The sequence below is a fragment of the Manis javanica genome, chromosome 3 (assembly GCF_040802235.1).
Source record: "Manis javanica isolate MJ-LG chromosome 3, MJ_LKY, whole genome shotgun sequence".
In the NCBI taxonomy this organism is placed as follows: Eukaryota; Metazoa; Chordata; class Mammalia; order Pholidota; family Manidae; genus Manis; species Manis javanica.
The window spans coordinates 13,099,044-13,122,374 of record NC_133158.1 but is presented as its reverse complement, the minus strand read 5'-3'; the positions used below and the strand labels follow the sequence as shown (position 1 = coordinate 13,122,374).

The 23,331-nt window shown below is 44.2% G+C and overlaps 1 long non-coding RNA gene across 1 annotated transcript; it reads left to right on the top strand.

The window, feature by feature from the left end:
• Positions 1-1,541: 1,541 nt before the first annotated feature.
• On the top strand, positions 1,542-3,786 carry LOC140848133 (uncharacterized). Its single transcript, XR_012128678.1, has 3 exons — positions 1,542-1,653; positions 1,970-2,041; positions 3,194-3,786. It is a non-coding gene; the product is annotated as an uncharacterized lncRNA (long non-coding RNA).
• The last annotated feature ends 19,545 nt before the right edge of the window (positions 3,787-23,331 follow it).

Sequence of the window (23,331 nt, the reverse complement as noted above, 5' to 3'; positions counted from 1 at the left end):
AGAAAGCACTTTCATGCAAAATTCCATGATTTTTGTCAACCTCTTGCCCACCATCCAAACTTGTGATGTGGGCAGAAACCATCTCAGCCTTAGCACAGATGAATTGCTTCATGCCTCAGGGCTTATAACTAGACAAACAGGGCTGCAAATCCAGAAATTCTGATGTTCTTTGCTCTTACTAATACACCATACCACCTCATGACTTCAGTAGTAAGGGGATTTCTTAAAAAAATCATCTGCTTTTTTGGAATTAATTTAAACAATCCTCTTGTCTTGACAATGGGTTTCAGCCCCAGGTAAGTTCACTATGGATTCAATGCAACCAAAGAAATTGACAGCAAAACGTTATTGGGGTGAAAGGGTTATACCCAACTTTATTTCCAGGTGGCAGGTCAGTCACTAAAATCCCGTTCACTCAGAGCAAGTCTGCATGTAGCAAGCCGGTCTCTGCCTTGGGGCCCCTCTGTCTGCACAGCTGTCCTCTGGGCTGCCACCACTCCAGCCTCTGCTCTCCTCTCCTCTCCTGCAGCCTTGCAGCCCTGCCACCGTGTCATGCCCAGAGCACTGGGCGGAGCTCTTTATATCGAGTCAACAGCCATGCATTGCCCACAGGTGTGCAGTGAGCTAGTCAACCAGGGCCAGGTGAGAATCCTAGCCACACTCATTTTATCCACGCTCTGCACTGTAATTTCATTTGATCATCTGAGAAAGAAGGTTCATTTTTTTTAAGTCTGTCTTTTACTTTTGTGAGCGTTTGAACCCTTTTCCACTGTAGAACATAACTCTGGGCTTTCTCTGGCCCCACCAACAATGGAGAACAGTTACAAAAAAAATACTGTTTGAAAAATAATGAAACAGGATTTATCCTATGCTAAATGTTGATGTGCATGATGTCTGTGTCTTGGAATCCTGAGAACCCATGTTGCTACCTGCCAAAAGCAGGAAGTGGTATCCTGGAATCCCACAGAAGGAACCTCTGTGCAGTGCGGTCCTGGGCGCGGGGAGCTAGGTTAGAGGTCGTGGGGCAGTTACAGCACATTCTGCTTCAGCTGCCAAGTGGTTTTGTCAGTGCCCTTTAAGAGCTTTCATCAAGATGAAGCTAATTTCTCTCATTTGCCTCTGAGAGACCTTACAGACAAGGTTAAGGGCCTCTTGAGGGCAGGTGGGGGACGTGCTCAAGGGCTCATCTGCAGTTTTTTTTTTTTTATCTCTGACATGCAAACTAGTAAATTATTCCTGTCAGTTATCTTGCAAGCGATTCACTTTGGATGGATTTAACCTGGGACGTGTGGAACAAACTAGGATGCCTTACAGGTGCTTCTCAGTGGGGAATTCCACATGACTCTGGTGAAACCTATCAATTGATTAAGAAATACATTGAAATATATTGTGGATAAAATGAGAGTTCCTGCGGCCAGGATTCTCACCTGGCCCTGGTTGACTAGCCCACTGCACACCTGTGGGCAATTTGACTCTATAAAAAGAGCTTTGCCCAGTGCTCTGGGCGCGACCACGGTGGCCCGGCTGCAAGGCTTCAGGAGAGCAGAGCGGAGGACAGAGGGGCCCAGAGACAGAGACCGGCTTGCTGCCTGCAGACTCACTCTGAGTGAACAGGATTCTAGTGACTGACCTGCCACCTGGAAATAAAGTTGGGTATAAACCTTTCACCCCAAGAACGTTTTGCTGTCATTCACTTTGGAGACACTGAATCCATAGCGAACTTGCCTGGGGCTGAAACCCGTTGGCAAGACATATATTCTTTCTAAAACAAACCCGCGAGTTTACTTGGGCAGGAATGTGTCTGCAGCTGGGGTGAATCATGATTGGTTGAAGCTATGCTTTTGTCACGTACCCAGGTACAAGACAGCCACGGATACAGCTGTAGCCAAGTAGCTGTAAATGAAAGTTTACTGAGGCCTCTTGGAAAGCAGAGCTTGTGGGTAACCCCTTCTCCCTTCCTGAATTGCAGACGTGATGCCAGAAGCAACAGCAGTCATCTTGTGTCTACGAGGCAAAATGCACGAAGACAGAAAGCCGAAAGGTAACTGAGTCAATGCTCGCTATCATACTGCTACAGACATCTTGTTAAAACCATAGAGAGCTGCGTTTTCTGATACTTTCAGCCGAAAGTGGCCCTGGTTGGTTATGGCGGGGGGAGGGGAGGCAGACTTTGAGTCTTTGGTTGCCTTTCTTTCCCCATGTAATTCTAATTTTCTAATTCCTTCTTTGGATTCATCTTCCAAACTCTTCTTCATCCTTCTCATGGTATCTGTGGGGCTTCACAGTGAACTAAGAAAAGGAGCTATTGGCTTCAGAAGGCTTGAATGCGATTATCTTCTGCCTCAGGGACATGGCCCTCAGGGAGTATTTAGATCTTGAAGCCACGGTGTCTTGCCAGTGGGTTTCAGCCCCGGGCAAGTTCGCTGTGGATTCAGTGGGACCAAAGGAATGACAGCAGAATGTTCTTGGGGTGAAAGGGTTATACCCAACTTTATTTCCATGGCGGCTGGTCAGTTTCTAAAATCTCGTTCCATGACACATAATAAGGGCAATCGGTATTTGTGGGATGCACGAGTAAATGTCCTTCTCCATCATCTTAATCCAATGTAACTCTTTTTAACAGTCTTGCTTTGTCCCCTGCCTGTCTCATATGCCAAATAATATGTAAAAATATCTACTGGAATGGCTGCTTTTGTTGTTGAATGGGAATGACCTTTTGCTGTAGGAGCATACCAGTTTTAAGCCATATTTCTGTCAGTACTTAACCCTACTCTATATGTCTTCAGATAGTCCTTCAGTCTAGAAATAAGTGGAAGGAATTTTGGGTGGGGCCCCTCATACCACCCCAGAGCAGAGTCCTCCTACCAGCTTGAGTTTTGTGTGTTAGATAATTGGAGGTTTAAGTCACTGTTAATTTTGGGTCTCTGTCCCATTCACAGCCACATCCTTTTTAAAACCACCTCCCTACTCCTGAACCAGTCGCTGACCTGGGGGATGAAATGTGTGGGTTGGCTCAGCTGAGGCCACATGCTCCTCTGCTGGAGTCTGGGGTGCAGTCGGCTTCCAGGAACCATGTGGCTCTCCAAATGCAAATGGAAGGCTACTGAGAAAGGCAAGGTAGGAAGCCAAGGACACTGCCACCAGTTGCCCGCTAAACTGTATTTCCCTTCTCTCTCTATTATTCTGCTTTTAGATCCTATAACCAATTCAGCCTGCAACTCAGGGACTGCTGTTGGCTTTAAGTAGCTCAAACAGATAAACAGAAACCAAAACACCAGGAGGTTGGCACAGCATCTTAGACAACGGTGATACTCTCATGATGGTGTGGTGACTGACCACTGTGAAGGGCATGCTGCTCCTTTGGAAGCGGGAGAGACGATGGAGATGTGTGCCTTATTTTGATTCTAGTTTTTTTTGTGGGTAGAGGTTGTGTCTTCATCTCGAATGATATGCTTAATACTTGTTTGTCACTTGAATGTATTTAATCACTGCAGCCCAGAGAATTAAACGGGCTCTGCAAAGTGAATCCTGAATGTGCCATTAGCCAAGAAAAATAGGGGCAAGTCATAGATGGTAAACATTTGGAAATAACTCTTACTACAAGAGAGTAGATTTCCCCAGTGGGCCAAAAAGTGTAAGTTTTGGACATATGAGTAGCAGCACAGAGTTATATTTAACACACTTATGGAGGGAAATCAGAAAAAGGGATAGTTAAATCTCATAGTAGATATTCTTCTCCAATTTCCCCGATTACATTTAATTTCATATGTGCTTTTTCATCTGATGTTTAGGGAGGGAGTGTTTAACATGCTGAGAATTTGTTTTAAATACATATTTCAGGGCAGAGGAGTGGGGGTAGGGTGAGTTGGGAAACAGTTTGTTTTTCTGCTTGTCCACGTCTTGAAGAGATTCCTTTCACAGATTGAAGTAAATTACCACCAACGAGCATTGCTTATTCTTAAGTCTTCCCTTGTGCAGGAAATAAGTTTTTTTGGATTTCAAAGGGCATTTCCCCTAGAGTTCTTTAATAGAATTAAAACTCTGCTTGTCGTCAATAGAATTAAAAAACACTATTAAAAATACACGAACGTTTGTGGAGGAAAATCCCCAAAATATCCCATCAAGAAGGATGGGGCAATAGCAATAGTGCAGAAAAACCATGAACGGATAATGAGGAAACCGCTATGACGGTGCTAGAGTTTATATTTGCATAAGAACTCCAGCTACGTGCCTTGTTTCAGCTAAATATTGGATAACAGTCGCCTGAGGCTGCATCACACATCAGTTAAGCACAGAGCTCTTGCTCAGCGTCTCTCTTCTCATTGTTGTGCAAACAATGCACCTCAAACACTTGTCTAAACAAGGTTTACTGCTTCTAGAAGAGGCAGTAATGACTGCTAGGATGTCCCAGGAAAGGGGGAAAAAGTCTGGCAGCTGAATGGTTCTGCTGCAAACAGATGCCCGGCCTGGCTTAAACATGTGCTTGGTACCCACTGAATTGGATGGTGTTGGGTATATTTGCCTGAGTTATTCATCTATGGGTGTAGGTATGGCACGTGTTTAATGACTCGCTGGGATCATATGGCGACAGGGATAGGTTCGTTTGGACTGAGCTGGCAGCACATGTAGGCAGCCCTCAGACTGGGTGGTTTTTCTAGACTGTAGGGAACAGCTTCTCGTCTTAGTTAGGCAGCCTGCTGAGAGCAAAGTTCATTCAAAATGTTCCCAGAAAAGCAAATAGAGCTTTTGCTTGTGTTGAGTTGGTGTCAAGCATATAACAAGACCACTTACGCAGTTAACACCTCTGCTCTGCGCCTGTGCACAGAGAATCATGGTGGGTCCTTTCGGCTCCCAGTCGCACAGAGAACGCTCACTGTCTCCTTGGCAGTGGTTGCAGGGCTGGTGCCTGATCATGATCTGGGCCACCAGGGACGATCGCTAATGGGTGGCTCGACATTCTGGGAGGCACTGGGGTAAGCTGAGGGAGAGGTGGGCCACAGACTTCAGCAGCCTGGGATGTTTAAAATATTTTCAAGGACTGTGGGCGAAAGCTACAAGGTGATTTATAAGGGATCTGAAATCAGTGTATGAGTGGTACTTAAGCCTGGGCAAAGAAAGCTCTTGACTTTGATCCAGGGTAGCAGGGAACTGGCACCTGGAACGGGTCCTTGCCTGCTGAGTTATACCTGGTCCCAGGGGAGCTAGTACTGCAGGAAAACGGTTCTTTGAGATGGCTGGAAGAAGTGGTGTTGGCTCTGCTGAGGATGGTGGAGGTGGGGAAGGGACAGCTGCTGTTACCTCCCTGCCAGGGTCGTGACGGCGGTGGTCCTCTAAAGCTGGTGTTTCTAAATTCTTTTGATCTCCAGAATCCCCCTGGAGAGCTTTATGCATACTGATTCCTAGGCTGTGGGCCCTGAGATAAAGTCACTGAAAAACTTCTGCAGGAGGTTTTAAGGATCGGACAGGTTTGAGAAGCTGCCTTGAGCAGCGTTGCAGAGTGGTAAAGTGTGGGGACTCTGAGTCAGACTGTAGTCCCTGCTTTGCTACTTCTCAGCTGTGTGAGCCTAGGCTAGTAACTGAACGTCTCTGTACTTCAGTGCTGTCACCTCTTAGGTGGGAGTGATGCTTGTACTTGCCCACTGGGCTATGAGTAAGGATAACGTAAGAAGAGCTCAACATAGTGCCTGACATACACTCAGAACTCTATATATTAGCTACTCTTCTTAGCTATTAGGACAGTGTCTGTCTGAGAACCAAATCTACCCATACCTCCCGAACCATGAAAGCCAAGGACGGTAATAGTAATGATAGCAGCTAGGGGTTATTGAATATTTACTGTGTACCAGAAAACAGAGGTCTTTCCATTTCTCATCACATCTACTGCCTAAAGTAGGCAGCATTATTTCTGTTATTTAAGAAGGTGTCTGATACACAGAAAAGTGAAGTCCTGTGGCCCATTCCCACTCCTTACATTAAGTGAGTGGCGGTGCTGGGATTTGAACCCTGGGCCATCTGCCCTCAAGCCCACACAGCTCACAAGTGGTGCCTTCCATTGCTCTTGCACCTGCCCTGAATCTCTTCTTTAGATGAAGAATTTCTAGAACTTTAAAAACCTGTTTCCTTAACATTTGCATTGTCTTCTGTATATCTCTACCAGTGACAAACTTGTTTAATAATGCCTATGTTTGGTAGTATTTGATGCTTTTTCAAATGTCAAGCATCTCTTTCCTCTCTATTGAGAATCGCTTCCTTGAACATGGTTTGTCTGCTTCACACAACTGTGTTCCCTTTGATAAATTGATCACTGTAATCGTTTCTTCTGTACCAACACTGTGGGCATCTGAAGCACAATGAGGTGCTTTGTAGCCCTCCTTTAACATCCATAAGGGTCCAGCCGAGTTCTGTGAAAGAATATATCATGTGCAGGTGCTCAGAGTCCTTTGTTAGAAAAAAACTGAGCAGGTTTGGGTTCATGTAGGATTTTCTGCCTGAAATATCTTGTTTTGGCGTATAAACTGTATCCCCTGCTCTGAAACATTGCAGTTTTCTTATTCTTAGATCCATATCCATGGTCTGTGTTGGGGAGCTTTAAACAGATCCAAAAGAAATCAGGATCTTGAAGAGATACCTGTACCCCCATACCCACTGCATGACAGCCCGAAGCGGGACCAACCTTAGTGCCTTTTTTATTGGTGAACAGACAAAGAAAATGTGGTGTGTATATATACAAATGGAATACTCTTCAGCTTTAAAAAAAGAAGAAACTCCTGCCTTATATGACAGATGAACCTAGAGGGCATTATGCTACGTGAACTAAGTGAGTCACAGGAAGGCGCATCCTGAGTGCATCCGCTTACATGATATTCTAAATAGTCAAACTCACAGAAACAGAGAGTGGACCGGTGCCTGCCAGTGGCTGCGGGAAGAAGCCATGGGGAGTTGCCATTCGACAGGTATAAAATTTGAGTCAGGTGAGATGACTAATTTTTAGAGTTCTGCTGTACAGCATCGTGCCTACAGTTAACAATACTGCATTGCATCTTAAACATTTGTTAAGACGGTAGGTCTGAAGTTAAGGCTCTTTATCACAAGTAAAACAAACAGGGATACTCAAATACAACTGGGGGAAACTGCCTTACCTAGCCTGTCCTTAAGATTACCCTTCATTGTTCTCCAACACCAGTGTCTTCTTTTATCTGTTGACATTCATAATGTCTTTTGTGTTCAGGGAGTAGTGAGAAACACCCCCTTTACAGTCTCCCAGGGCCCTATGTTTTCTTTCTTAGCACTTGTCACAATTTTTCAAAGCATATCTATCTGTGTTTACTTGGCTAATGTCTCTCTCCACCCCCAGGCTGTAGGGTCCATGTCTGTTTTGCCCATTATAGTGTCCCCAGAGCCTAACAGAGTGCCTGGCAATCAATAAATATTTGCTGAATGAATGGATGGATTTACCATTCTTACATTGGTGGAGGACCAGCATAGAGAGAAATACAATTCCAATGGACTCTGTCACAAGGAGGATATTATGGACTCACATAATTGAAAATCCAGGTGTAGATTCATGAACCGATGCATCCAAATGTCAAAACCCTAAGGATCAGAATCTGCCTTTCTCCATCTCTCGGCTCTGCTGCTGTCTGTCATATTCATGCTTAGGCAATCTGGCACCTTATGGTGAATGGATTGCCACCAGCTGCAGGATGGTATCTTTACAGTTTAGTCATCTCCATGTAAAAAAAAAGCTGTGTTTTCTCCATTCTTCCAACACAAGTCCTAGACTTAAGTATTACTGTCTAATTTGGACAACTGAACCACTCACTATTGCCAGGAGAGAGGGTTATGTGAGTTACCCTGCCTTTGGTCACGCCTGTCTCTGTGAGGACCTGCCCATGGTGTCTTATTTCACCAGTTGCTTCTTTCAGGAGGTCTTAAGGTATTTTCTTCCACGATGCCGGCATATCTCACATGGTAGGATTCTCAGTGTCCAACCAGCTCTGTTTTCATTGTATTACCCCGGGGACCCCAAGAAGGGTCCCAGTGATTGGAGGTGGCCAAGCTCTCCATGTTTAGGCTTTAACTTCCTAGCAAAATGCTCTTGGACATCATTTGTCTGTAATCTGGACTAGCAAGTATTGGATTTTCATTTTTGTGTCAGCGATCATCTTCCTAATGCCCTCCAGTGTTTTTCCTGGAGAATTAGCCCTCTTCCGTTGGATGTGAGCTTCCATGTAGCATTATCCTGCTGCAGAAACCAGGGGGAAGGGAGGAGAAAATCAGATGCGTCTCCCACCTGCTTTCTGAAAGAGCCTGGAGCCAGTGTGTGACTTGAGTCCAGCCGATCAGGCACATTGTCGTGGGGCTTTAACCTTGAAGTAGTGATATAAATATAAAGAAAATGTTTAGAGGAATTTTCATGGCCCTTGGTGGCAACATCAGGGACAAGAGTCGTGTCAAGTGCAATGTTCTGACCGGGTCATTTCTGACCAAGGGGGCAAGTGCTGTGCTTCCTGCTTCCAGCAAACTGACCCCCAGAGCCCTCGCCATTCCCAGACCCCACTTTCTAGCCCTTGCCCCACTGATCCTGAACCGTTGTCACCCTTCCAGTTAATCCTTCCTGCAAAAGGTGGTCACAGCTGAATGTTCTTGCTTATACCCCAGGATCCTAACTGATGCCTTTGTTGTTGCTGTTGTTGTTATTATTATTATTACTGTTTTTGCTTTAGTTGTATTTTATAGGTAAGAAATTCTAGTTCCAAATTCATCCACTTCGTAGAAAATCTTCCACCTTACGGTAAAGTCACTGAACTGGGTGTCAGGAAAACTAAATTTAAATTCCAGTTTTGTTACTGTGTATTTATGGGATTCCCAGTAGTTAATGTCCATCTCAGTTTCCTTGCCTATAAGATAGAAATAGGAACTCATCGGGATGTTGGTAAGTGCCTCTGAGAGCATTTGGCAGAGCGCTGAAAAGCACCACTGCCATAGGAACTATAAATCTGAGGTGTGATTATGGGATCATCCATGACTGGGTGAATTTGATTTAATTCTCCAGTGTTAGGACTTTACCTGTACTGAGCACATGCTAATGGCCAACTTTGGGATTCACGTATTCATTCTACACATATTTATTAAGGGCCCACTCTGTGCCAGGCACCAGTTTCTAATTAGCATTTTTATGAAGAAGGTATCATTTGATGTTTGTCATCTTCTTCCAATTCTGTGGAACACGTCCCACAGGTCCCTGTGCCTACAGGAGGAAAACACTGACAGGTTTCCAGGTGCCCCGCCTCCTGTGCCAAGAGTCAGCTTTTTTCCCATCCAGAAAAAGTACTGATGAAACAAGGTCAACAAAGAAGCATCCATGCAATGTTCTTTTTGCCAAATTCTTGCAATGTTCTTCCTTTCTCCAAAGGAAGAAAATTGTCAACTATGTGCACAACCTTCTTAGTACCATATTTCACCCAGCAGCTTCTCAAGGTATCCACATTGTTACGGGGAGCAGGTCATGCCTAGTAAGCATTAAGACTCTGATGTCCATAAGGGCTGGCAGAATCCGCCACAGCGCCACATGGTAATTTCAAACATCAACTCCAGCTAGCATTGCTTTTTGGGAAAAAAAGAGAAGAAAAGTCATATGACAGTGTCACGAACACGTTGGCAAATAGAAAAAGGCACAATACCATGAGAACTGTTCTCAATGACTGAAATATTTTTTTCCAACAAAAAGTAATGGAAGAAAGGGCAGGTCTCCAATGCAATAAATGAGCGCAAGGCATATGTCCCCAAATCAGATTTATTTGATACATAGTATATGATCAGCAGGCAGAATTTCAGAAGATGACTGAAGTTAGCAATGAAGACTTGGAAAGCTTGGCAAGTGGGGTTTCCCTGGAATGTGCTGCGGTTCACTTATTCTGGTAGAAGCCTAAGTAGGCGCTTCTTTCCCTCAAAGTAGAATTGCTTTAGTTGCGAGTTTTATTTGTCTGACTTAGTATAATTTTGTAGCTCTATTATCTCCAAGGGTTACTACCTAGCTAATAATTCCCCTGATTTTGAGATAGGAGTTGAGGTGAAGAGCCATTTTTAATGTCAACTATTTATCATTCTTAAGAGAACACAAAGAAGGGAAAGCTTCCCGGCCGCATAATTATTTGCAGTGATTCCACATTTCTGGAGTGCCAGCTCTACCACAAAAGCTCATCGAGAGCCGGGCCTTTGTCTTTGTTCCAGGAAGCTGATTGTTTTCTGGGATGCGGGCAAGCCTTCCTCCATGGCACTAGCTTCAATGTACCGTCTAAAAAAAAGTCTTTGCAAAATGTGATGTGTCAGAATGTGGATTCACAACGTGTGAGGACAAAATAGGACTTCGGAGATATCGAATTCAGCCCGGCTCCCCTTTTTTTCCCAAAAACTGCAAGCTAGATGACCTAAAGAAGTACTAAAATAGTGACAAACGTTATACTAGAACCAAGACTTTCAGTACTTCAAAACCTTTCTTCCTGCCTTATTGTTTCACCATTAAAAAAAAAAAAAGCCATTTGAAAATACAGCACAGATTAAATACCAGAGTGTCCCTATCAATCTAGGAGGCAAGGTCCTTGCATCTCCTTTATTATGAATTGTCTTGTTTATTTAAATAAATTGCTTTCTAAAGTGATGTGCAGTGGAGAAAGGGAGAAGCAAATGCCATCTTCCTTAAAGCATCTCCTGTGAGAGGAGAGGAGAGAAGGCTGGAGCCGGGGAGAGACCCAGCTTCCTGAGAGATGCTCAGTGAGCTTGGTGACCTTGACGTTCATGCTCTAGTTGTTATGGCAACAGGGAAGTGAAGTTATGGTTGCTAAGGGACACTGAACGGTAGCAACCCCCATCACTCAGTGGTCACTCCATTCAGGAACTCAGAAACCCACCCAAAACAAGGGTGAGTCAGCAACACACACTTTAAGGATGGAGCTAAAATGGGGCTCTATTTAGTAGTATTTGTTCATGAAGAAAGTCCCTAGATTTTGTAATTGTAGGGGCAGTTGTTTTTAAAGCCTTGAGGGCTTTAAATACAGTAAGGTCCTCCAACTGTAAGGAAGGCTCATTTTGCCATGCCTGCAAACCTCCCCAGGCACCGTTTGATTTACAAACAGATGATTTTTGAAACAGTTAATACATTCACAGTGTAAATCTTTGCCTCAAGAAAGGTCAACATAATTAGCGATGAGAAAGCTCACGCTATACCTGAAAATAACTAATGGATCATTAAGTAGGATGTTTCCCTGTACCGTCCTGGGAGACCCATCAGTGACATCAAGGTGTCCTGTCCCGAGCCGTGACCCTCAACTTTCCTCACATCTGTCAAAATCCGTATCGTGCACAGGCTGCTTTGTTGACTAAATAGCGCTGGGAAGAATGTGGATACCAGCTGATGGCAGGAGAATCAAATGCCCCCTGTGTTTTGATGCTCAGGATGGAGATACATGCATAAACCATGTGGAGACAGTCTCTCCATCTGGCACCTAGTGAGCCCTCAGTATGTATTTGTTAACTCTGGTATGACTGACAGGAAGGGGCAGACGGCTATGTCCACGCAGCCTGTGGGGGAGCATCTTTGCACAGCAGCCGTGTGCTGAGATGGCCCCACAGTGGTTCTGGTCCTCCAACCTTTCCTCCTTGCTCTCCCCTCCCGCCCTTCCTCTTTTCTTCCCCAAGCCTGCCCTGAGCCGTGTCCAGTCTTCCAGGTACCCTGAGAGGTGCCGGGGCTGTAGACATGAGTACGGGTCTTCACAGTGAGCTCACAGACTTGTCAACAACTATGGCAGGGCGCTGAGTGTGATCATGGAGATGTGACAGCTGCCATGGGAATGGAGAGGCACTAAAGCTGTCTGGGGGTGGCCGGCTAGCTTTCGGAGGGATTCCTCACCGTGTTGAACCACGGGGATGCTGGCCCACGCACACCCTTTTCTCTCGCGGGTGTGCGGGAGACCTGGTTTGTGTGCTTAGTGATTTATGACGGGCAGGTGTTTTGGGAGGCAGATGCCAGGACAGAGGTAGATCTGTAAGAGATTTACAGAATAATAGCTATGAAAGATAAGAGGAAGGGAGGAGGATAGGTAGGGAAAGCCCTCGGAGCATGAAGTAGGGCTGGCACCTATGGAGGGTAAGGGGACAGGAGGGAGAGGGAGCCTCAGAATGTAGGATGGGTGGCTCCGCCCCAAACTGGAGCATATCCTGAAGACACACGCACGCCCGGTACAGGCTGACGGCGAACCGCGCGCCCTGAGCCACCCCCCCGCCCCCTCTGTCCCTTTCTTTCTCGCTGTCATTTCTAGAGATAGGGAGAGAGAATAGAAATATGGTGATGTAGGAAGGAGTGAGATACAGAAGGAAGAAGGGGGAAGGGATGAGTGAGGGTAGGGAACTGCATCTAATTTGATGGGGATTTTCTAGAATTTTACAAATAGAACTATGAAGTGTGGACTATTTGCTACTGGCAGTGTCCCATCTAACATGGAAAAGGATTTGGGCATGTAGTGAACATACGCCATTTTCTTTGGCTGCCCAGTTATCCAAGCCCTGTCTTAGTTGTAACAGACTCCACTATTAACCATAGTTCTTTATGGGGAGCTGAGGGAGGCTGCCATAGGCTGAACACAGACTCTAGGGCAGACACTTGCCTGCAGTTGGCCCACTGGGGTGCACTGTTTCAGGGAACGGGAGTGGGCGGGGGAGGACCCTGAACTGTGAGGTGGTTGGTGTGGACATGTCAGCCGGCCCCGCAAGGGCCTCTGGGTCTGGGACGGCCCTTCAGAGGCACCCTAAGTGGAAGCACAGAGGCCAGGTCTTTGTGTCCCTGTGTGCACGAGGCACTGAATACAGGCGGCTCCCAGTAGAGCCTGCATCCTGGGCTGAGGAAGCTCCTCCCAGAGGAGGATGATCTCTCAGGAGGGATTCATCTGTACATCGCCAGTAGGCAAGATCCACAGCAGCAGGGGTCTGAGGGCCAGGGTCCTGGAGAGAGGAGCTGGCAGTGTGCCCCAGCACCCACTCCCAGGGCCAGTTTCCCTGTCTTCGTGGTGTTGGGCTGCTCTAGGGCATGTGCACGTGAGCCAGCTCAGCCCGTCGTATTCTGTCACCCAGGGCACAAGGGTCTATCAGCATTCACGGAGCGGGGTGGCAGCACAAGCATGGCTGTCTTCGGAGGTTTGTGGCAGCAATGACTGGAGAAAACACCCCTGAAACCCAGCCTCCCGCTTCCCTGCGGTTCCTTACTTTCCAATCCTTGTTCTGGAGTCTTTGGTTGATTCCGTGTTTTCAGTTTCTTTCCAATTAACTCCATTTTATTTCTTGGCACTGAGAGGAGGTTTTGACTTCCTGCAGCTAGGACTTCTGATTGATAAAGGGAAAGAAATGGCAAAAGAGACAGAGGAAAGAGGAGAGTAAATTCTAGAATAGTGTTTATTATCTCTACTGGTATTAGGATGAATAAAATATCTTTTTAACAGTATATGACAGTGGTAATACAAAGTTGATTATTATTTCCCCCCTGGACTTTTTTAAACCCAAAGAAGGAATAAAAGAGGTAAGAATTTGTTTTTATAATATGTTTAAAAACAACTATGTAAATGAGCAATTTGATGGACTATGTTTGGCAGAGAGGTGGCATCCATTTTATATATATATGCATCTTTTGCATTATATTTTCAAGCATATTTGCAGGAATGAGTTAATTTACCAGAAGATGTGGTACTGATGAAGTGAGTTAGGCTAATCAGTAGAGAAAAATGGGAAGCTGCCACGGGATATAAGTAAAGCCTTTATAAGGGCAAGATGGGTAATGTCAGATTAGGAAGTATATTACTTGGTTAAGACTATGGTGGCAGGTCTGTCAAGGCTCTGTGGAGGATTCGGCATTCAAGGCCAAAGGGTGTGTGTGGAACATGGGGTGAGATGGAGATGAGGGTGGTTCTTTGGGCAGATACCCAGGGGTAGCAGCCTCCCAGAAGTCATTCCAAGAGGGGACAGAAGAGTGAGGGGTAGGAGGGTAGCTGACTATTAATGGCAGCATGTTTGGGGGGTTGAAATCTTTGACTAATGGCTTAATAAATGATGGGTTAATAGTGAGGTCTCCAGGGGAGAAATCAAAGTCCTCAACAAATCAACTTACATGTAGATAGAGTATTCCCTGGGTCAGGTCATTGCAGCTCTGCTCGGACAGACTTAGCAAAGCAAATGGTACCAAATATGAGGCTAAACTGCCTCTCCTTGTTGACTGGATTGAAGGCAGATAGGCTCAAATGGGTCCCCTGCCACCCGAATGCTGTTCCTTTCGGAGCGCTCCTGTTAACAGGGGAAATGGGTCCCAGCAGTAGATCTCTGAGTATTTAATGTCTCACTGCTGCTGCAGTAGCAGTGACAGCCTTGAGAGGGCCAAGGTAGAATTTGGGGTTTCTGTTTCTCAGTCACTTGAAATAAGCTAAAGGGGAGAACGGAAAATCCCAGAAAAAGGTATCAAATTTTTTTTCTAGCAGGTGGTGTTGCACAGGGCTGGGCTTAGAGTAGGAGAGGAATGTTCTTTGGGTAGGGCGGTCAGAGAAGCGCTCACTGAGTAGTCATGTTTAAGCGAGGCCAGCACAACCAAAAGGAGCCAGCCATACAGACAGGTTGGAGATGAGGCTGGGGGGAGTGGGGAAGAATTTTCCAGAAAGAGGGAACATCATGGGGAGAAAGGAACTTGGTGTATTTGAGCAACTGAGAAGTGGCCAGTTGTGGCAGTCATTAGTAAGGACTGTGAAGGGGAAGTGGGGAGATCGGGCACCCAGACATGGTTAGAGAGACAGGAAGGGGCCCACTGTTGGCCTAAGGGACCCTCATACAGAGCAGGATTTTACTCAAAGTGCAACAGGAAACCTTTGAGAGATGTTAAGGCCAGGAGTAACATTTTCAGTATCTCCATGTAAGAGCCACTATGGCATCTACAAGAAGTGGAATCAGGCACACCAGTGAGTGAGCAATTCAGAAGTCCATGGGAGACCTGGTAGTGGTGTGGTCTAGGCTGGTAGTGCCCGCAGAGGAATTCAACAAAGGCTGATGGGTTAGGGTAGAGTTTGGAGGCAGGCAAAGGGAGGACTTAGAGATGGTTGGCCAGTGGAGGGTATCGTTAGAATGCGAAGAATCCAGGTGCAGAGCCATTTTTTTTGGCTTGACTTCTACCTGTTGGCGTGCTTTTATTCTGAAATGTCATTTCTTTGAGCTCTCGGTTAGTCAAGGACTCTTTCACTGTTCTTCTTCACCCTTGGGTCTACTTGGTATCCAGGGGAAAAAACAGCTCCTCTGCAGGGGAAGTTGTGCCTCTTGCCAACAGAAGTGAAAAATGGAGCTCCTCTGTGGTTCTCAGCACCGCATGACCAGCCTCTCTCTCAGGCAGAGCTGGATTCCTGAATGATTTAGCATCAGCTCTTCCTACTCAGCCCTAATATGAATGCATTGCCTGTTGATTATCTCAGACACAACTTATTACCCTGAATTTAAGACTCCTTCAGCACCGTTACAATTAATGTGGCGATGAGTGTGCGCATCAGAATGGCCAAGCGCAGCCAGGATTTAATTGATTTAATTTGCATATCTCATTCTGAAAGAATTATATGTTGTAAATTCACCCTCCGGCAGGACCTGACCACTGCCGCCTCCTTTGTGAATGCAAAATTAGCTTCCCTGAAGGTTTTCCCAACCCTGCTTGCCTTTAGATCACTTTAGACTCCTAATGTTGGCTCCACCTTTTAGAGGGTTTTGAGTCCTCTTGGGAAGTGACTGCGAGGCTGGGGGAAGGCTGCTTGAGTATGACTGGATTGCCTATGAGAAGGGCGAGGGCCACAGAGGCTGGCATCACCTGTGAGCCATCTCCAGGGGGCTTCTGGGGACTGCTGCTTGGGGACAGAAGCAGATCCTTCTTTGTGGGAAAGTATAATGGGCATGGGAGTTATAACATTTTTCAGGCAAAGATACATTTCTCACCAATCTGAATAGTTGCCTGGATACGGTTTGTAAATTTTTGAGTGAGAGAATATGTAAAAGGCAAATGGATGGCAATCTTATATTTCATAGGTGCATATGTGTATCAACTATATTGTACATGTAAATGCTCACAAACATATACACAGCTGGTAATCACCAAATATGCTCCAGTACAACTAGACGAGCTGATGAAATATTGAAATATTTCCATAGTAAATAGCTGCTGCCCTTGCCACCCTCTGAAACCCTCAGTTTCCCCAGGATCCAGCAGCTGAATGGCAACACTTGGCCCTTGGAGATTTCCTCTGAGTTCCCATCCCAGTGCTATAGCCAGTGTTTTTACTCATTCGTCTATGAATATATACTTTGCTAACTGTTTTGAATATTATATGTGTAGTTGTGTATGTGCGTACATAATTATTTGGCATCTGACCTTGTGTTTAAATTTCTTTCATTGATTCATTGATTCAGCAAAGATTTGAGTGCCCACCCTATGTGAGACACTCTGCTAAATTCAGGGGATATGAAATTGGGTTAGATAATCCCTGTGCTCAGGGAGTTTAGTTGAGGAGGAGAGACTGGCATATACATGTGTCAGAGCCATGATAGAAGCAAAGGGAATTATAGGATTATCAGGGGCTCCTAATCCAGCCGGAGGTTATAATGATGTGAACAGTCAGGGAAGAATTCCTGGAGGAAGCAATACCTGAGCAGAGTTTTGCAGAATGAATGAGGATTCGTTTTAAGAGGCGTAGAAGTAAGGAAGGGTATCCACTGGGTTTCACTGGCAGAAAGGGTCCAGAGGGGTGGGCCAGGCCAGGGAAGACCTGGAATATGCAATAATTGTTATACTGTCTGCACAGCGTCCTTTCTGCTGATAGAATGTGTTTTATTCTTTTGGGTTACTGTGTCCCCATCCACCCCATTCAAAGACTGGCAGTTTGGATGTGATTGACTCCTACTTCCTGTTACACGGGATGGGCATGTAGTTGAGATCTGGCTAAGTGTATCTTCCTTCCCCTTGGCATGGTGATGGGCATAGGATCTAAGTCAATCCAGTAAAAGCCCCAAGATGTATGATGGATGTATTAGAAAAAAAAAAAAATGTTTTCTCTGTGTCTTCTGGTGTTGCTGAGTAGATCAGCATCTGGTGGTCGACTTGTTACTTTAAGGAGAGCCAGCCACCCTCTTGGAAAACAGAGTTGAGGCACGACAAACCAGATTTGTAATGGATATTATCTGAGAATCTAGATGCCTAACTAAGTCAATTTATTATCAAATCAAGGTGAAGTTCCTCTGATTCAGCAAAGTTATTATCAAATCAAGGTGAGGTACCTCCTATTCAGCAAAGCCACCAGGATTCTTGGGAACAGTACAGATTTATAGGCAGGAGAATGTAGAGGACTTTGCCAGGGATGTGAAGATGGAAATGTCAGAGAAATGGGAGGAAACCCTGTGCAGTTGCTTGTACAAAAAGCTCCCTGCTAGATTTATTCACTGAAGCAAGTGTGAGAGCAGACTCACTTTCGCATACTGACTGGGCACATAGACTCTGGTTTCTGTTGAAGGAGGTTCCACTTCATTTTATCATTTGTGCTTTGGATTTCATGGCGAACTAACTTGATGAAAACACTGAATTATCAACAATACCTAGTGATCACTTACTCCATGTGAAAGACTATTCTGAGCTCTTCATATGCAACTGGCTTGTGAGCTGGGCAACCACTATTAATCCAGTTTTAGCGATGAGCAAACTGAGGTGTAGAAAGACTGAGAAATGTGCCCAAAGTCATACAACTAATAAGTGCCACTGAGCTCACATTTATTCCACCTCAGTGGGAAATTTTTTTTTCTATTGCATATACCCAATATGGAAAAACTAACTTCCAAAGACCTCTAGTTTTATGTTCTCTAATATTCATTTTATATACCTTTCAATTTCTTAATCCTTTGACTGCATTTCATTGCTCTGTATGTTACCTCCATGTCAATACTTCACAGCACCTCTAATTAACAAAAAATCACTGTTCTCTCTAATTATCAACAAATAAACCCTGACGACCAGTCTCTCTAGCCACCCCCCAACCTATTAAAAGTTATAGCTTTCCATGAATTATTTTGTGTGATTTTTGAATCACAACCAATTTACCCTTGGTTGCTTAATAAATACAATCAGCACCACAGCCCTGAGTATTTCCGTAAGTATGAAAGGTTGGGGTAAGTTCCTCGGGAGGGGAATGACGCGGAAGATGTAAAAGCAGGACGTACAAAAGACGATAAAGTCTCTATCTGCTTTAAATTTAAATTCTTTGTAAAACATGTTTGAGTCAAGCAGCTTCACTCCTTACTTACATTTTTATTAAGAGAGAAAATTGTTTTCACCTGAAACATATATTTTCTTCCCTGCTCAACCAGAGAAAAAAAAATGCTTCCTCAGAGAACCACTCCAGAATCTCTCAACTTGTTAGGAGTGAAGAGAGCGCAGAGGAGTTTTCAGTAGTGAAGTCGTTCCCGGGTGAGAACTTCCTGTCTTCCTGTAGAAAGAGTGGTTTCCTTGACAAGAGTTTCCAGTCACTGTTGTGTTCGAGGGAAAACAAAAGTTCTTGGCCATTGACTTCCTCAGAATGGTGGGTTCATCGCTTAAGTGCACCCAGGTTGAATTTCTACTGCTTAGGGTCAAATAGTTGGAACATTCCATGGTAGGTTTCCGATTTGAGTTTCTATAATCCGAGTTAGACTGAGTTTGAAAAGCTATCTTTAGAGTCCAGAAGAGTAAAATGCCCCTGGATTGTGGCAGATTTAGTAATTTGGAACAGCCCTTTCACTAAAGACAACCAGAAATCTGGACAAAATATTATATATATATATATATTTGAAGGCTAAGAGAACAAACGAGGTTATAAGAAATTGTTGAGCCAAATAGAAGTGCTCTAGAGAGGTGAAACCAACTTCAACTCTAAGCATGCTTACTGAATTTGGAATAGGCATCTGAGGGCTGGGCACTTCTCTGAGAGCCTCATGAGGCTGCAGGGACAGAAGTTGGACTTGAGGACCCACTAGGGTAGGGAACTAGTAAAAGCTCCACCTGTTGGCTTGGGAACCTAAAGAGCTAACTCCTTAATTGGAAAAAGTAAACCGGGAACAAGTCCAGCCTTGTAGAGTCTCCTGCCCATCTTTGAATTTCTGGGTAGCTCCTGAAATCGGGTAGAGATGATTCTAGACTTCTAATGCCTCTAGTTTTCTGACAAAAGTAAATGAAAATCCTCTTTGGAATAAGGCAATACAATATGAGTTCTCAGTTATTTCTGTGAACACTTTTTTGAATATATTTATAGGCAAATACATTTATATCCACAGCTAACTAGGCATACAAGGAGACTACACATTACTGATTACAGACAAAACAACAGACCATAGAGATAGGCCCCACCCCAATGTTGAAGAGATCGAAGACATTTTAAAATAACTATGCTTGAAACAAGAAAAATCTTGTCAGAAAACTGGAAAAGTGACAAAATGCGTTTTTAAAATAACCAAATACCACATGGGTATTGAAAACTACAATAATAAAAACTAACCTCTTAAGACATGAGTTTAACAACTGATTAGATACACATGAAGAGAGAATCAGTGAACTGTATGTTGCCAGAATAAAAAATACATATATCACAAACTGCTGGAGACCGTCAGTAATGCAATGTGCTTATGGAAGGTATAGATTGACTTTACTAAGCTGGATTCCATAGATTCTATGTAAAAAATTCAGAAGAAAGTTTTTGTTTGTAGAGCATTGCTCAGAAATTATAGTGAATAATGCTCTTGGTTGGAGTCCAGTTGTAGATTGTAGAAAATAATCTACCTGATATAAATAGAAAGGGATTAAATATTCAGAGATTTAGGGGCTCTCAAAATCCTTGGAAGGCCACGGGGAGCAGGTTGCAGTCTGCGCTTTCATGGAAGGTATCCAAAACTACATTGCAAACGTGGTTTACTAAAGCAGCTGCAAGATCTTCAATGATTAGAAAGCCTCCACAACAGCTGTTGCCCCAAGATCAGAAAGTTTTCCACCATGACCCTTTCCAGCAAATGACATGCCCAGTACTCTTTTTCTTGCTACCGGGGAAGCTGGGGCCCATTTCTAATTACTCACCAAAATGTCTCCATGAATGCACTTGCTAGAATAAACAACACAAGCTGCTAAATTTTGCATGAGTATGTCTGCCGGCGGAAACTGCCCTGTGCAAATCTGAGCTGTAAGGGAGGCTGGGATGGATACATTTGTAGCTGTCCACCCTCTGTTCAGTAGGGCATGCTACAAGGAGGTTGGAGTGGAGAGGCCGGAACCAATCTACAAAATCGACATCTGTGGTTTTTGTTTGCCTATTACCATGTCATCCTGTTTCTTATGGAAGTGCAACTTTATTTTTTTTTCTGTGAGGGGACAAACAATTCACTCACTGGTAGACGCTGACTCAGATCTGCCAATTAGATGAATCTGTCTGTCTCTAGTTTCCAGATGTGTACTTGACCCATTTTAGTTCTTTAAGAGTCTTCCTCAAGGCTCCTCTGCCAAAGCTAAGAGAAAAGGCTTATTTTTACTCTGGAAAATCCTAAACATGCAGGATATGATTGTGGGGCTGCTAGTGATGATTCAGGAAGATATAAGAAATGAAGTGAGATACAGAATTACTGTGATTTTGCTTGAGCCTCCGGATCAAACTATGCCTCAGTCTGTTGACCTCTTGTTTCCTCAGTTCTGTAATCCTGTAAATTCCTTTTTGCTTGTGCTATTTTTTTTCAGTTGGTTCTCTGTTTTTTCTAATACAGAGTTCTGATTCACGATTATGTAAATGAACCTGTTTTGATGTATTTTTAGCGAGAAACCATCTCTCTTTGTAAAAATGACCATAGAGACTATAGCATCTTTTCTCTCATAGAAATCCACATTTCCCTGGCAAACGGTTTGTGGGTGGGCTTCTGAGAGGCTCACTTCAGGCATAAATTGGAGCTGCTTGTGGGTGGGAGTCGGGACAATTCAGCCAATTAAGCCCTTTGTGATAGGTAAGTCCGTATTGGGTAAATGAGATTGTGCCATTTAAAACTGGGGCAACCACATCAGCAGTAAAGGTTAGGTTAGTGCGTACTTCTCTCAGGAGTCTTTTTAACAGTCATCTTTTTAGATGTAAGACTTGTTCATTCATTCATTTATTCATTCCACGTTTTGGAATCTCAACCCCATGGGTGAGTGCACTTAACTTTCAAAGAGGCAGCCTTCTCGCACCCCTGTTTATAAATGTTATTGGTGCCCCATTGCCTAGAAAAAAAAGCCAAATGTTTGGTCCTTCTCAATCCAATCCTAACCTGCCATTGAAGCCGTATCTTCAACCATTCTTTCTCAGAGTGTGTGGCAGGCACTTCTTTCTCAGTAAGCTTTGGCCCCTTCCCCTCACTACCACCATTGTCTTCAGTCATGCAAATCTCTTAGAAATCATGCGCTTCTCTGCTTGCTCACTTTTCAGGATTAGGATCCCATGGCACTCATTCCTTGACCTGATCTTTACATGAACATCAAACCCTCCTTTGAGCTCCCAAAGTATGTTTTTGCATTAGGCTTATTAGACTTATCACTGAATAAAGTTATTTTCTGTATTTTTTCCTTTATTGCACTGTGAGTAAGTATATACCCCATTCACCCTTTTATCCCAGTGCCTCAAACAACTTAACGAGTCCATTTCTGTGTTATATTCTGTTTGGGTCTCACATATTTCTTTGCAATATTTGTCACAGTTAAAATTGTATAGTAGTTTGTGTGCCTTTGGGATTAATTTGTGTCTACTAGATCAAAAGCCTGCAAGGGCTGGGATCAAGACTAATTTTGCTTGCCAACATATCTACTGTCTAATATAGTCCTTGCACATGATAGGTGTTAAAAATATTTATTGACTACGTGGGTGAAATTTTGTGGAATGAATGAATCATAGATGATAAAATGTGTTAATCCCCTTCAGGCATATTAGTCATTTAAAAGGAGGAACCAAGAGAAGACCATGTTTTCTCCTAGTGAAGAAAACTAGTAATGTCAGTAATCGTGGACGGTCAGGGTGAGGGGGGATTTAAAAATCATATTTAAATTTCTGTCTTACAGAAAAGTTGAAGACACAGTACAAAGAACTTTTCTCCCCCCTGAACCACTTGAGAGTAAGCTGCAGAAATAGTGCCCAGTCATATCCTAATACTTGAAAGTATATTTGACCTCAGTGAGGACCTTTTCCTATATAATACAATACAAGCATCAGTATCAAGAAATTACATTAACAAGTAATGACTGTTATAGCCACAGGCCCCATTCAGGCTTTGCTAGTTGTTTTATTCACATCCTTTATAGTCAAAGGACCTGACCCTGGATCTCATGCTGTGCTTAGTTGTCCTGTCTGTTTAGTCTCCTTTTATTTAACAGTTTGCTGGACTGACTTATAAAACAAGACAGTGTGCGGGTCTCCATTTGTCCTCTTGCCCCAGGCCCTGCAGATATCAGACTGGTGGGCTTCCTCAAATCTCCCTGCCATCCTAGCAGTTGTGCAACTACTGAAATTTAGAATCATTCTGAACTCTAGAGAAAACTCAGAGGTTATTTTCCAATCACAGGCATGGGAGTGGTTTGGAGTTGCTTGTCTGTATAGTGGCCACAGGCACCACCTGCCTCATTGTCACACAGCCCTGTGGACGCTCAGGGACTCCTGTGAGCACCGCGCCTCCTTCTGGTGAAGGTCTGATGGCAGTTGGCAGTTAGAGCTGGGCTGTAACTAACACGGTGAACAAACTTCAAAAATGGGTTCAGTGATCATTTAATTATCTGTCCACTGGGTGACACTGACCCACAGTACGGAACGGTGGGGGGGTGTTTGTGCCCCCGGCCCCTCCTGTGGGTTCCTGTGGAATCGCAGTTTCACCCGTGCCGTGTGCCAGCGCAGTAGTCCTCTCTCTTCTCATAAGGAGCTAAGCCGATATGAAAAATTGTCCCACTCCACCCCCCTTCCCACCTCCACTTTGATTGCATGTGTGTGTGTGTGTGTGTTTCTTATCATAAAAGCAATGCATGTTTATAAGAGAAAAAAAAAGATAAGCAAAGAGAAGAAAATGAAACACTAGCAATTCCACTAGGCAGAGACAGCCACGGATAACCTATCAGCTTTTATCTTTAGAATCACTTGGGGAGCTTTTAAAGAATACCAATGCCTGTACCTCTGCCCCAGAGATGCTGATTCAAGTTGTCTACTGTGGGCCTGATGGGGGATTGTTTTTTAAGGTCTGATGTGCAGGTGAAACCACAGA